The sequence below is a fragment of the Hyperolius riggenbachi genome, chromosome 1 (assembly GCF_040937935.1).
Source record: "Hyperolius riggenbachi isolate aHypRig1 chromosome 1, aHypRig1.pri, whole genome shotgun sequence".
Classification (NCBI taxonomy): domain Eukaryota; kingdom Metazoa; phylum Chordata; class Amphibia; order Anura; family Hyperoliidae; genus Hyperolius; species Hyperolius riggenbachi.
In genome coordinates, this window is record NC_090646.1 from 89,788,447 (window position 1) to 89,802,669 (window position 14,223).

The 14,223-nt window shown below is 46.0% G+C and overlaps 1 protein-coding gene across 1 annotated transcript in view; it reads right to left on the reverse strand.

The window, feature by feature from the left end:
* Positions 1–11,810, reverse strand: part of SH3BP2 (SH3 domain binding protein 2) — a 156,038-nt gene extending 144,228 nt beyond the window's left edge. The window contains exon 1 of the mRNA XM_068276555.1: positions 11,534–11,810. The gene's annotated coding sequence lies outside the window, so the exon portion shown is untranslated. The remainder of the gene's footprint in view (positions 1–11,533) is intronic.
* Positions 11,811–14,223: the final 2,413 nt, after the last annotated feature.

Consider the following 14,223-nt stretch of genomic DNA (forward strand, 5'->3'; position numbering starts at 1 on the left):
GTAAACGCGGTCACGGCGGTGATGGGGGAGGATGCTAGTTTCATGGCTAAAACCGGATATCGGCCTGCAGTGTATAGGCAAACATCTGATCCCCCTCTGATCAGATTCAATCAGCAAGAAATCCATCTCATCATCGATCTGCCCATACATCACCAGATGTATGGGCCCCTTAAGAAATCTGGTTGGTTGTTTTGCCAACTGCTCTAATATTCTTTGCACTCAGTGTAATAAATCTTCCACGCTTTTTTTTATTATTCTTTTTTTAGCTGATATGATCACGTATCAAATCTGCTTGCACCCAAAATATATATTTTTTTTTTCTTGCAGTTTATCAATCGAAACTGTGATCGGATATACTGGAAAATTTTGGTTCAAGCAGGGGGCAGAGGAGCAGCGGCAGGAGAGGATCAATGGCCTCATAATGCTTGGCACAGCATCACCTGGTACAATGCACTTTTTTTGTCAACAATTTTTACAGCAGAGTTCCGGTTATCCAGAACTCAACTAACCAGAAGTCTCAACCAACCAAAACAAATCATTCGGCAGTACTCACTATGGTGAAGGCCACCTTTTTAGGCTTTTTGTAGGCTCTGCTGTGCTTAACGAGAATCTGTATGAAAACAAAAAATGCCCCTGGGGGTACTCACCTCAGGTGGGGGAGGCCTCTGGATCCTATCGAGGCTTCCCCCGCCCTCCTCTGTCCCACGGTGGTCTTGCAATGCCACTTCAAACGGCAGCCATGTAAATATTTACCTTCCTGGCTCCAGTGCAGGTGCAGTAGTGGCTCGGAAATAGCCAATTCCCGTTGGGACCGCTCTACTGCTCAGGCGCAAGTCTCCTGTGCCTGCGCAGTAGAGGGGACCCAACTGGGATTAGCTATTTCCGCCAATTTCCGAGCCGAGAGCCTCTACAGCGCCCCCGCTGGAGCCGGGAGAAGGTAAATATTACACAGCCTGACAAATTGGCAGAGAGAGAGACCACCGTGGGATGGAGGAGGACGGGGGAAGCGGCGATAGGGTCCAGAGGCTTCCCCTTCCCGAGGTAAGTACTCCCCAGTCCCCAGGTGCACTTTTGTTTTGTACAGAGTCTCACAGATGCATTACAGTCAAATGTCTAGGAATAAAAAAAGGCCTCTATGGATGAATAGAAAGGTTAAAGATAAAATGAAGAGGAAAAAGAATGCCTATAAGGTCTTAAAACAGGAGGGGACAGAGGCTGCACTAAGCAATTATAAGGTGTGCAATAAAAATTGTAAAAAAGAAATTAGGCAGGCAAAGATTGAAGCTGAAAAACAAATCGCTAAGGATATCAAATCTAACCCAAAAAAGTTTTACAAGTACATTAACTCTAAAAAAAGAAAGGTTGACTGTATAGGACTCCTAAAGGATGAGGATGGGAACTCAATGGTGGATGACCAAGGTAAGGCAGAGTTATTAAATGCTTTCTTTGCTTCTGTCTTCACAAAAGAAACAGCACTGTTGCAAACTACAGAGGCGGAAGAGTCTCAATCTTCTAACTGTAATATTAAATACTTAACGCAGGAAGAAGTGAAGGCAAGACTAAATAAATTAAAAATAGACAAGGCACCTGGCCCGGATGGCATGCATCCTCGGGTCCTAAGGGAATTAAGTTCAGTTATAGATAAACCCCTTTATCTTATCTTTTGTGACTCTCTTGCAACTGGCAGAGTCCCAGTGGATTGGCGTACAGCCCACGTTTTCCCATTATTTAAGAAGGGCAAAAAATCTGATCCAGGAAATTATAGACCTGTAAGTTTAACATCAGTTGTATGCAAACTATTTGAGGGGTTACTAAGAGATACTATACATGACTTCATAGTAGAAAATAATCTTATTTCTCAGCATCAACATGGGTTTACTAAAGACAGGTCCTGTTTGACTAACATGCTCAGCTTTTATGAGGTAGTGAATGCTAATATGGATATTGGGAATGCTGTAGATGTGATATACTTGGACTTTGCAAAGGCCTTCGACACTGTTCCCCACAAAAGTCTGGTGCAAAAGTTGAGGATGCAAGGACTGGGGAAGAGTCTGTGTTCATGGATAGGGAACTGGCTAATGGACAGAAAACAAAGAGTTGTGGTCAATGGATCATACTCAAAATGGGAGACTGTTAGCAGTGGGGTCCCACAGGGGTCTGTTCTGGGTCCAGTGCTCTTCAATTTATTTATTAATGACCTAGTAGATGCAGTAGTGAGCAATGTTGCTATTTTTGCAGATGATACAAAATTGTGCAGAATCATTAACTCTCAGGAAGATAGTGTCATATTGCAACAGGATCTGGATAGGATGGCTATATGGGCACATACATGGCAGATGAAATTCAATGTTGACAAATGTAAGGTCATGCATTTTGGACGTACTAATGGTCTAGCACCATACAAAATAAATGGGATACAGTTGGGGACATCAAACTTGGAGAAGGACTTAGGAGTACTCATTGACAACAAGTTAAATAATCGTACTCAATGCCAAGCAGCTGCAGCTAAAGCTAACAAAATTTTGGGATGCATTAAAAGGGAAATAAAAACTCGAGATGCTAGCATAATATTGCCCCTGTTTAACTCTCTAGTAAGGCCGCATCTGGAATATGGAATTCAGTTCTGGGCACCACATTACAAAAAAGATATTGCAGTTTTAGAGCAGGTGCAGAGACGAGCAACAAAATTGATGCGTGGGATGGAAGGTCTCACTTATCGAGAAAGGTTAGATAAACTGGGTTTATTTAGTCTAGAGAAAAGACGCCTTAGAGGGGATCTAATTAACATGTATAAATACATCAGAGGGCAATATAATACCTTGGCGGATGAGCTTTTTGTCCCTAGGCCTTCTCAAAGGACTAGAGGACATGATCTGCGCATGGAGGAAAAATGTTTTAGCCATTTATTTAGGAAAGGGTTCTTTACAGTAAGAGTGATTAAGATGTGGAATGCATTGCCACAGGAAGTCGTTATGGCAAACTCTATACCTGCATTTAAAGGGGGCTTAGATGCTTTCCTTGCGTTGAAAGACATCCATGGCTACAATTACTAGGTAATGCCTAATGATGTTGATCCAGGGATTTTATCTGATTGCCATCTGGAGTCGGGAAGGAATTTTTCCCTTTAGGGGCTAATTGGACCATGCCTTGTAAGGGTTTTTTCGCCTTCCTCTGGATCAACAGGGATATGTGAGGGAGCAGGCTGGTGTTGTACTTTATACTGGTTGAACTCGATGGACGTATGTCTTTTTTCAACCAAAATAACTATGTAACTATGTAACTATGTAACTATGTCATAAAACAGCCAACACATTACTAGTGTAGACAGTTATCAAAATATAAACCATAAACTGTCGAGTCCAAGGCATGATGCCCGAACCACACAGGTATAGCACTCAAAAAAAGAATAAGATATCAGAAAGAAAACTGCTCTGATGCAAAAGAATATTCATAGAAAAATGCCGTACAATGCTTTCAAGCAACAGTGTAAAACAGGAGGCCTAAATCAAGTACAGAAAAACCCCACGAACATAAATCAGTGTTCTCCCCGGGCTCTTTTAGCTGGGTGCTCCACCAGGCTAATTTTGGTGAGCACCCGGCTGTCATTGGCTCACCTACTCATCCTTCTCCTATACTGTAACCAGAGTTGCACTAGCCCTGCATTCCCCCCTCAGAAGGGCACATTCCCACGTATGCAGGAGAAAAATGGAAAGGAAGCAGATGAAAGAGTGAAAAGAAGACAGAAAGCAGCAATGAAGAGCCTCATGGAAAACAAGAGAACAGTTTAACGCGGCCATGAGGAGAACTACCAAGCACTATGAAGAGATGGGAGACTAAACCAGGAGGAGCCGTCTGGGGGGAGAAGTGGAGGGACAAAGCAGGTGGTTTCAGCGCTCAGCGCCGAAGCTGGCGGCACTATAGCAGTAATGCTCACTGGTGCATAAGGTAATTCTGGGTTCCGGCGAACGCCGAACTACTTCTCCCTCCGAGTTGCTACAACTTGGAGAGTGAATAGTGTTTAACGCTGCTGGGAATTTTTTTGTGGCAGTAAAGTGAACCGCCATTCGACTCACCCTGCGCCTAACTCACTGGCGATATGTAGGCGGGAGTGACATCTTGGAAAGAAGGAGTAGGTCAAACGACTATAAGAGGAAGAGTGAGATGAAATTTATTCCTTCAAGCCATGATATGCTTATGATCTCTTTGAAATCTACCCAGACTGCCAAGTGATAACAAACGTATACAGTAAATCTTTTTTGGTAGCGATCATCATTATCTCTATATCCGCAATCATGATTCATTCTGGTAAACCAGTCTTTAAAGCAGGCCATACACTGGCTCGATTCACGGCCGTTTCGACAGCAGATCCGATCCTGGGATCGGATCTGCTGCCAATCGCTTGCGCTAAACGCACCCGCCGATCCGATTCCCTCCCGAAATCGGATCGGACCGTCGATCGCGCCGTGCGGGAAATTACCCTCGATCGCCCGGCGGTAGGAGCGCGTCGCTTGCGGCGTACGATTCGGGCCCGATCCGAGCATGTATACATTACCTGAAGCTGGCTCCGGGGTCCTCTTCTCCTCGCTGCACCGCATTTCCGCATGTCCCAGTGTACGCTTATACTTCCTGTGTCACTCCGGTGACCAGGAAGTTGAAATAGAGGGCGCTCTATTTGAACTTCCTGGTCACGGAGTAACACAGGAAGCGCCGGGATGGAGCAAGAACAGCGGTGCGGTGCAGTGCGGAGAAGATGCCCGGGAGCCAGCCTCAGGTAATGTATACGGGGGGGGGGGACAGGCGGCAGGAGCAGCTGAACAGATTGTGATCGGTTTCAGGCTGAAATCGATTCACAATCTGTTTGCAGTAAAGGCAGCCATACGATCCCTATCTGATCAGATTCGATCAGATAGGGATCTGTCAGCTGGTCGATCTAATGGCACATCGACCAGTGTATGGCCACCTTAAGTGTAGGAGAGGAGGTCGACCTCCAAAGGGCAGGTACAGGCATCTGCAGCGTTGAGCAAGTGTCTAAGCTTGGATCTCTTGTATTGTCTCAATGACATGGGTGAAATATGCAGGAGAAGGGTTTCAGGGCGTACGTACGAAAAGGGCGTCGGGAAAAAAGGGCGCGTGGTATAAACGATAAATGGAAATATCGTTTATAGAAATTATTGTGTAGAATTTCGTTTATAAATAGTGATTTAAAAATGTATAAATCACTAAATAATGTGTATGAGATCGGCAATTCTTAAAACGTTAATCTTCCCTGTTTGTAAAGTGAAACTTATATTTTCGTTTATTAAAAACCCTCCCTGTACCTATCCCTAACCCCTAGACCCCCTGTTGGTGCCTAAACCTAAGACCCCCCTGTTGGTGCCTAACCCTAAGACCCCCCTGTTGGTGCCTAACCCTAAGACCCCCCTGTTGGTGCCTAAACCTAAGACCCCCCTGTTAGTGCCTAAACCTAAGACCCCCCTGTAGGTGCCTAACCCTAAGACCCCCCTGTAGGTGCCTAACCCTAAGACCCCCCTGTTGGTGCCTAAACCTAAGACCCCCCTGTTAGTGCCTAAACCTAAGACCCCCCTGTAGGTGCCTAAACCTAAGACCCCCCTGTTGGTGCCTAAACCTAAAACCCCCTATGGATAATAATGTTTTACAGACATGAATAAATAAAGAATGTAAAGAAAAAAAATGTAAATTATTTTTTTGGGTGGATAATAATGTGTTAGAAATGTTTTAGAAATAGTGATTTATTATCTTCATAAACGTTATTCGTCACGGGCTCATTTTGTAAACTTAAATCATCACAAACATAGTTATAAATCCTTAAAAATCTCCGGGCGCCGTTATAAATCCTTAAAAATCTCCGGCGCCTTATTTTCCCCGTTCAGCGCCCATTAAACGATATTTATAATGAAAGTGAATAGGGCGCCCTTTTTGTCCACTTGTCTCATGCGCCCAAATCTACTGCTTCCGGGTTTCAGGGGTCAGGCCCAGTTTTTAACATTCGTTCTGTTTACCCGCTCACCTGCTCCCAAAAGCCTGAGAATCGAGCAAGTCCACCATAAATGGAGAAGATATCCCGAAGCCATGAGACATCTCCTACATTTGTCCAATGACGTGGGAGAGATCTTATGCAGCATGACTGGAGTTCTATGAGATACAATGCTTGTGCTTCAACCAACACTCTATAGATTTCTGCTGATCCTGCAGAGTAGAGTGGGAATTGATGACTATGCTATTGATTTCTGGTCTGATAAGGATCAGATGGCTTGTCATATTGGGCCGTAATCGACCTGTGTATGCAAAGTGTAAATGCATTAGTCAGAGGAAGGGACAGAGTCACGGAATTACTGGTGCCTCTGCTAAAATCATTCCTGTTGCAGCTCCCATATTTCTATAAACTGAAAATTCTCTTTACAGCATATTAGCAGCACCTGCTGGCCACCCCAGGACATGCCCATAGCTGCTGCAGAACACAGCCTACACTCATCTATTGCACTGTTCTCACCATCAAAGTTTGGTATCTAGACTATTTTGTCATGTTTGAAGTAAGGGTATAGACGCAACACACGTATGTGTCTTGTCAAATAGGCTAAAGCTGTCCCTAAGGGCCCATTCACACTTACAAAACGCAAAATGCTAGCGCATTTGCTAGCGTTTTGCTCTGGCCTTTTTTGGCAATTAAAGCCATTCACACTTTGGGTGATTTCCCAGCGATCGCGATTAGCGCTTCTATAGCACTAAACGCAATCGCCGGGAAATCGCCTAAAAATGGTGCAGGATACAATTTTTTTTGAGCGATTTGCGTTAATCGCCGGCGATTAATGCAAATTGCCCAAGTGAGAACAGGCCCATAGGTTATTATTGCACTAGTGCTTTAAAAAGCGCTAGCGCTTGAGTGTTTTGCCGAAATCGCCGGCAAAACGCTCTAGTGTGAATGGGTCCTTAGTTTGGGCTACCGACTTGCGTTGGGGTTAAAGTAGCTGCAGCTGACAAAGTAGCTTATGTGGACTCAAAAGTACTTTAAAATAAGCTATCTGTCAGAATGGGTTACCTTATTCAATCGGTTTAAACATAGCTCCCAACGGTCCCTCTTTGGAAACCAAATCCCTCTTGCTCCTCTTTCTTCCTTATATGTCCCTCTTTTAGGACTGATGTACAGATCTATGTAAATATATGTATCTTTTCTACTGAAAATTTGTTTAACTGTCTCTAAACTTTATTCCCATCAATTAAACTGATGTATTTCTTATTTTCAAATATTAAAAATCAAGAAAAACTAATGTGGTTTTAATGATAAAACTACATCTTTTGGTTCTGAATTCTTTGTGTGTGGTAAGGGTGTGGTTAGAGGTGTGGTAGGGGGGCGTGTCTTAAAGTGTCCCTCTTTCTTATTTCAAAAAGTTGGGCGGTATGATTTAACCTATTTGGGACCGGCTGCCTAACCCCCAAGCGAATTTGCGTGCAGGGCGGGGGGGGGGGGGGTGATGGGGTTTGGAGGAGGTTTGGTTAGGGGCGCGTGCAGGGCGGGGGGGTCAGGCAGCCGAATCCCTAGTGTGGCATGCTGGGCTAGATGTCCCCCCTTTTGCCAGAAGCCTTTACTCACCTCCCAGGCTCCAGCGATGAGCCACAGTAGCCCCCTCCGCTCTCGCAGGCATCTCCGCTCGTACTGCCGCTTCGTTGTGGGACCCGGCACTGACGTCAGAGCGAGCGGGGATGCTGGCGAGAGCAGAGGGGGGCGCCGATCGTCGTGGGAACGGCAGGGAGGTGAGTGGATCCTCTTCTTCCCCCCCTACCGCCGCAGCTGTCATTGTGATCACTATGATCCGCCGGCGATCGTAGTGATCACGTGATCAGAAGCCATACGCGATGGCTTCTGATCACTGAGGGGAGATGTCAGCTGTCATGTGACAGTATAATCTCCCCTCTCGGGTGCGCACGATCGTGTCGGGAGCAGTAACGACAGGCGGCGTAGAACAGCCACAAGTGCGGCATAGGATCTAATACAAGCGGCCCCCAAATCAGAGGGTGGGGGAATAATGAAACCCATGGTGGGCTGGAATACCCCCCCGAGTGTCCTGATCCTACTTGTTGTTTTCGGGGTCCCCCCCATTCCCTGTCCTCTAAATATTCGACTGGATCCTTCCATCGAATACTTTTCTGGAAGCTCTACTGACCGGTGCCAAGTGATTCAGAACCGGGCAGGCAGGAGTCCCGAACCACACATGCACAACAAAAGTAAGCGCTCATCTACGTGTGTGCATGTGCAGCTCAAAACTCCAGCATGCGCACTTTCGAATCGCTTGTCGGTGCTCGGATAAACTTAAGGGAAGCAGGGGAGATAAGCGAATCGGCCACGGGGAATGGGAGGGACCCCAAGGAAAACAAGCAGCATCTGGAGACTCAGGAGGAGGCAATCTAACCCACCATGGGCTTCAGTCAGTATTTTCCCCGATTCAGTGGTACTATGCGGTTGTATGCGAATTTTCATGCGAATTCGCATACGATTTCGCATGGATGACTATGTATGCGAATTTAACCATAGCAGTGCCTGTGCACTTTTCCATTGTTGTTGAACATTCACATACCAAAACCACATGCAAATTTCCTATTAAATAAATTGTATGCGAATCGCATAGCTGTATGCGATATGCGAATTCTGATGGCTCTGCTGTGCAGATTTTTTCTGCACAGAAAAACACTCAGAAATCCTGACAAGTGGAAACAGTCCCATCCACTTGTATTGTCTATGAGAAACTGCATGCAGGAAACCCATGCAGATTCGCTCTAGTGGAAATGGACCCTTAGGGTAGATGCTGCTAGGGGTTGGTAAGGTTAATATTTCGGGGTTAGGCACCAACCAGGAGAGTTAGGGATAAGTGGTAGGTCTTGGGTCAGAATGAGATAGGACACTACCTAGATGTGTGAAAGTTAGGAAGCAGGAAAGATGGGGTAAGGTTACAGGATTCATAAGGAAAAAAAAACAGATTTACTTACCTGGGGTTTCCTCCAGTCCTTAGAAGCCTACAGTATGTGTCCTTGCTCAGCTCCACTGTCAGCCAGTCTCTTGGGATCCCCTCCACAGCAGCAGCTGACCCGGGCAGGTCGGCGACTTCTGCACATGTGCAAGTGCGTGCATGCACCAGGAGAGTTCTGCACAGATGCAGCATTTCTGCTCCAGCGCAGCCACAGTCACGCATGTGCAGAAGCCGCCGACCTGGCCGGATCAGTGGCCGCTGCAGAGGGGACCCCAGAAGACTGGCTGAGAGCAGAGCTGGAGCGAGGTACACACAGGCTACTAGGGGCTGGAGGAAGCCCCAGGTAAGTAAATCTGATTTTTCTCTTTTTTGCCTCATGTAGCTGAGAACCTATCCAGGCACTTTTTAGGTTTTGGCAGAGGTAGCCCAAGCTGACAGGGCAGCTCAAGCAAACACAAAAGGTTATCAAAACAGGCAAACCACCAAACTGAACTACAGAACAAAGGTAGCATAAACTGATAATGTAGGTCACACTGGCAATTCCTCTGCTATTTTCACAGACCACAATGCAATATGTTCAACATAAATGAGAAAAAAAAAACAAAAAAACACACAAGTTCTCAATACGTGGTACCTGAGGGGTTAATCCTCCTTGCTGCAAGGGAAGCTTCTGCTTGTCAAAGTCAACTCACTGAAACAAGTTTTATAAAGCAATAAACCTTGCAGAAACACAACATTATTACAGAAAGCTGGAAACCGTTACCACATAGCGAGTTTGTACTGGTAACTACGGCACACCTACCCAGGGGCACTTGAGATTAATTGACTCACACTAGGGAGGTACTTGGTAAGCGCCAGCTTTTTTCTGAATGGTTCATATTTACTGGTATGCATAACCCAGGGGGTACTTTAGTAGCATACTTCAGAAAAGGGCGCGTGTAAAAATGATAGTAAAACATCAATATTAATTACTGATATTTTACTATAGCTAAATCTAAGCCTATACACACACTGAACCCTCCTAATAAATACCGCTGCCTAACCTTAACTGTCCCGGCTGCCTGTAAAAACAAAAACAGGGGGAATAAAGCCAAAAACCAGGAAAAAAAGTCCGTTTTTGGATGCCGTCATAGGGGCTCATTGTAATTATCAGCAAAGAGTGTCTTGCAGCACCCCTCCTAGCCAATAATTGTAATGGGCCCCTATGGCGGCCCCCAAACTTCCGCCGCTAGTGGGCATCTACATTTCCTGCTTCCACTTTAGTAGGTGCCAGTAGGTGGAACTTGCAATAGTCAATCCATTACAGTAAGTTGTTTTTTTTAAAGATTAAAAATTCATATATAAACAAACCTAAAGAAGTATTTGTAGTTAATTGATCGCATCAAGGAATGCTTGAGCAGCATTCATACACAATTATGGAGCACTTCTAAAGAATACATATACATCAAGGAGTACATGAGAGGAGTACATCTGCAAGCGCTGCAGGCTAAATAAGGTTTAGGCTGTACGGAAAAAATGATCATATTAAAGGGTGCAGGAAATAGCCAGTATCCTACTGGCCTAATCTTAACCCCCTCTGCCTAATCTTAACCCCCTCTGGTCAGTGTTTAGCCTTTAAGCTTAACCCCCCAGGTGCATAGGCAAGCGCAGGGGGGGATTACAGTCTGGGGACAGACACAAGTTGAGACACCAGAATATCTGCAGGTATCATGCAGCTCACAGCACTGCCCCCTTTCGTTCCATGCTACAGTTTACTTTGGATGGAGCAGCAGTGTGTGTGCAGAGCATGGAGCAGCTCTAGGGAACGTAACAGAGTCAAGTATGAGCACAGCCCTTTAGCCTCCGGTGTGAATTCTTCACTTTCCCCTTCATTACCAATGTCGGCTGTCCTCATTATTATCTGTAGCCAAACTGCTCCTGATCAATCCCGCTGTCGATTGGGAGCAGATCGGACATTTAGTAAATAATTGTCAGATCCTGTCAGTCGGACAGGAAATTGCATTATGTGTACCCAGCATGATGTCCTCCCATATTATCATACTGTATTGTGTATGACGTAGGGAGTAGTTTCAGGAATCCCCCCTCCCCTTGAAAATCCTACATTTGGTCCTAAGGTGGGCAACTAACCTTAACCCCCTCTCGCCCTAGTGGGCGCCTAACCTTAACCTCCCCCGGTGGGCAACTAACCCAAACTCAGTGGCCCACTAACCTTAACCCCCCCCCCCCCCAACTAACCCCCGAGCTAATAGAAGCTGTTAAATAGTGTCCACCAGGACCAACCACTACGCAAACTGCGGCTACAAATAGCGGGCACTTCAAGACCAAATTAGCTTTCAGCAAGAGGATGTTACCCACAGTAGGGGTGCTTGGGCACTGCAGCCATTGATAAAGGGGTACACACTAATAATGTGGAGGAACACTGTACTAGCAATGTGTGGAATGAGGAATCTCTGCTACATGCACATGCTAGCACTGTAAATGAGGCACAGCAGATGTGCTCACTCCTGTATAGAGAGAGGCTGGAGGAAGCAGCACAACAGTTAATGTATTACCTGTTCTGTAGAAGTCCTCAGCAGAAGCAGCAACCTCAGGGAGGGAGTCAGCCCTTCTTCCCCAGCTCCAGCCTCCTCTGTTCTCTCACATATCTCTGGACAGGGCAAAGGAAGGATAGAGGAGACTTCTCTAACAAGTTGGAGTCCTGTGGAGAACTAGCACCTCCTTCTTCCAGCCTTCCCCATCCTACCTCACAGGCCCTCCCAGTCACTCTCTGTCACCTTATCCTACCTGTGTAAACTTGCTGTCTGCAGTCTCATCTCTCTCAGAGCCCTTCTGTCACCGACATCATATAATCTCTATATTTACCAGCTATTTCCTTCCTGCTTTGTGTTCCTTTGTGCATCTCACATCTCAGTGCTTCCCCCTTACACACTAGAGAAAGTTTCTGTCTTACCCGCCCTCTAGTTTCAGCTAGTCTGTCAGTAATTGAGATGTCATGTGTCATGTAGTTAGGCTGCTGCTGGTTTGGAGGTGAGCTTGTTGAAGAAACAGAGAATAGCCTTTTAATTTGCACGTATTGCAAAACTTCAATTTAAGCTGGTTGCTTTAGCAGCCCTGTCTATACAACCCAGTGCATATGTTGGTGCTAAACTTCCTTTTAACTTAAAGTGAACCTGAGACAAGGGGGGCATAAAAGTTTTATACATACCTGGGGCTTCCTCCAGCCTCTCCACTCCAGATCACTCCCGCACTGTGGTCTAAAGCCTCATAGATTCTCCCATAGTGGCCCCGTTCTTCACGGCCACTCGGGCGTACTGCGCATGCGTGCCCTGGCAGAACGCTTCCAGCCGCGGGAGTGAAACTGGTGAGCGTGCTGTGCCGAACGGAGGATCTAGACCGCGGCGAGGAAACAATCTGAGCGGAGGGGGCTGAAGGAAGCCCCAGCTATGGATAAAAATGTTATGCCCCCTCGTCTCAGGTACACTTTAAAGTGAACCTAAGCTGAAAATAAAGACTAACATACCTGGTCCTTACACCAGACCCTTGCAGCTGCTCTTTGCCTGCACTGTCACAAAGCGATCTTCCGACCCCCTGCAATGACCCTCTGGTCTGCGCACCTCCTGATCACACCTCCATAGATGGGGGCGCTCTGCGCATGCACAGTATGAAAACATCTCTAGTGCACAGTAGGCTGGAAGAGGGTCGCTGAGGGGCACTGAAGGGACACTAAGTGACAGCGCGGGCACAGGTTGGCTGCAGAGGGGCTTATAGAAGCCCCAGGTAAGTTAAACTTTTTTTTTTTTTTACTTCATTTTAGGTTTCCTTAAAAGGTTGATTCGCACAGGCGGTTCTGCAACATTAAACGACAGCCTCATTGCTCATTATTTAACTCATTCCATTCAGATGAATGGACAGCCATCGCTATCCAGCGTTTGCACAAACGCCGTCTTTTGATCCAAATTTGCTCAGTTGTCTGCCCCGGTGCTTAGCCGATTGTTTACTGACACGCTTTTGTGTCCCCCTGGCGGGAATAAAAACGCTGGGAAGCACCGCCGAAAGCTGGAAAACGCTTTTCTGCACGCTTACAGAAAAGAATTTTAAACAAGACACCGGGCTGCTGGTACATGAACTAAAGTGAGAAGAATGTGGAGGCTGCCATATTTATTTCCTTTTAAACAATACTAGTTGCCTGGCAGCCCTGCTGATCTATTTGGCTGCAGTATTGTCTGAATTATACCAGAAACAAGCATGCAGCTAATCTTGTCAGATCTGACAATAATGTCAGAAACATCAGATCTGCATATGCTTGTTCAGGGTCTATGGCTAACAGTAGGATCAGCAGGACAGCCAGGTAACTAGTATTGCTTAAAAGGAAATAAATATGGCAGCCTCCATATCCCTCTTGCTTCAGTTGTCCTTTAATCATCTGAAATTTAAATAGGCAATGCTTCGCCTCTGTCCAAGGTTGCGGCACATGATACAACCAAGGTGTTAGCATTTTAGATCTATTTAATAAAATAATCATTTTAATAGAAGAATGACATTAGACTTTTGATTTGATCGATGAAACTCAATCAGTTTAAAGTAAACCTGTGGAACAAAGGCAAAAGTTAGATACTTACCTCAATAGAGGCTTCTTTGATTTTCCTCCACCCCACTGCTACTTGCCAGGACCCTCCTATCCTTCATGGCCACCCTCCAGTCATTGCACCTGGATCTACATTGTTTCTAGCTCAGGCACTACTGTGTTTCCCTGAAAATAAGACACTGCCTTATATTAATTTTTGCTCCAAAAGATGTGCTAGGGATTGTTTTCAGAGAATGTGATATTTTTGGGGGAAACGCTGGTCTGCATGCCCAGGGACGGACCTAGACCAAATTGCGCCTGGGGCAAGGTCAGGTTTTGGCGCCTAAACTGCCATTCCCATCCAGTTTTGGTGCCTAAAGGTCAGGTTTTGGCGCCTAAACTGCCATTCCTCATCCAGTTTTGGCGCTTAACTGTCAGGTTTTGGTGCCTAAAGGTCAGGTTTTGGCGCCTAAACTGCCTTTCCCTATCCAGTTTTGGCGCCTTTTTAAGAATTCAACAAACTGCGCCTGGGGCAAGAGACCCGCTCGCCCCCCCCCCCCCCCCAGATCCGTCCCTGTGCATGCCATGCTGAAACACAAGCATCATGCACAGAGCTTGTGGTTTGCAGATAATGGCTCTTACTTACAAGAAGTTGATTCTGCTGATCATGTGGGTAAA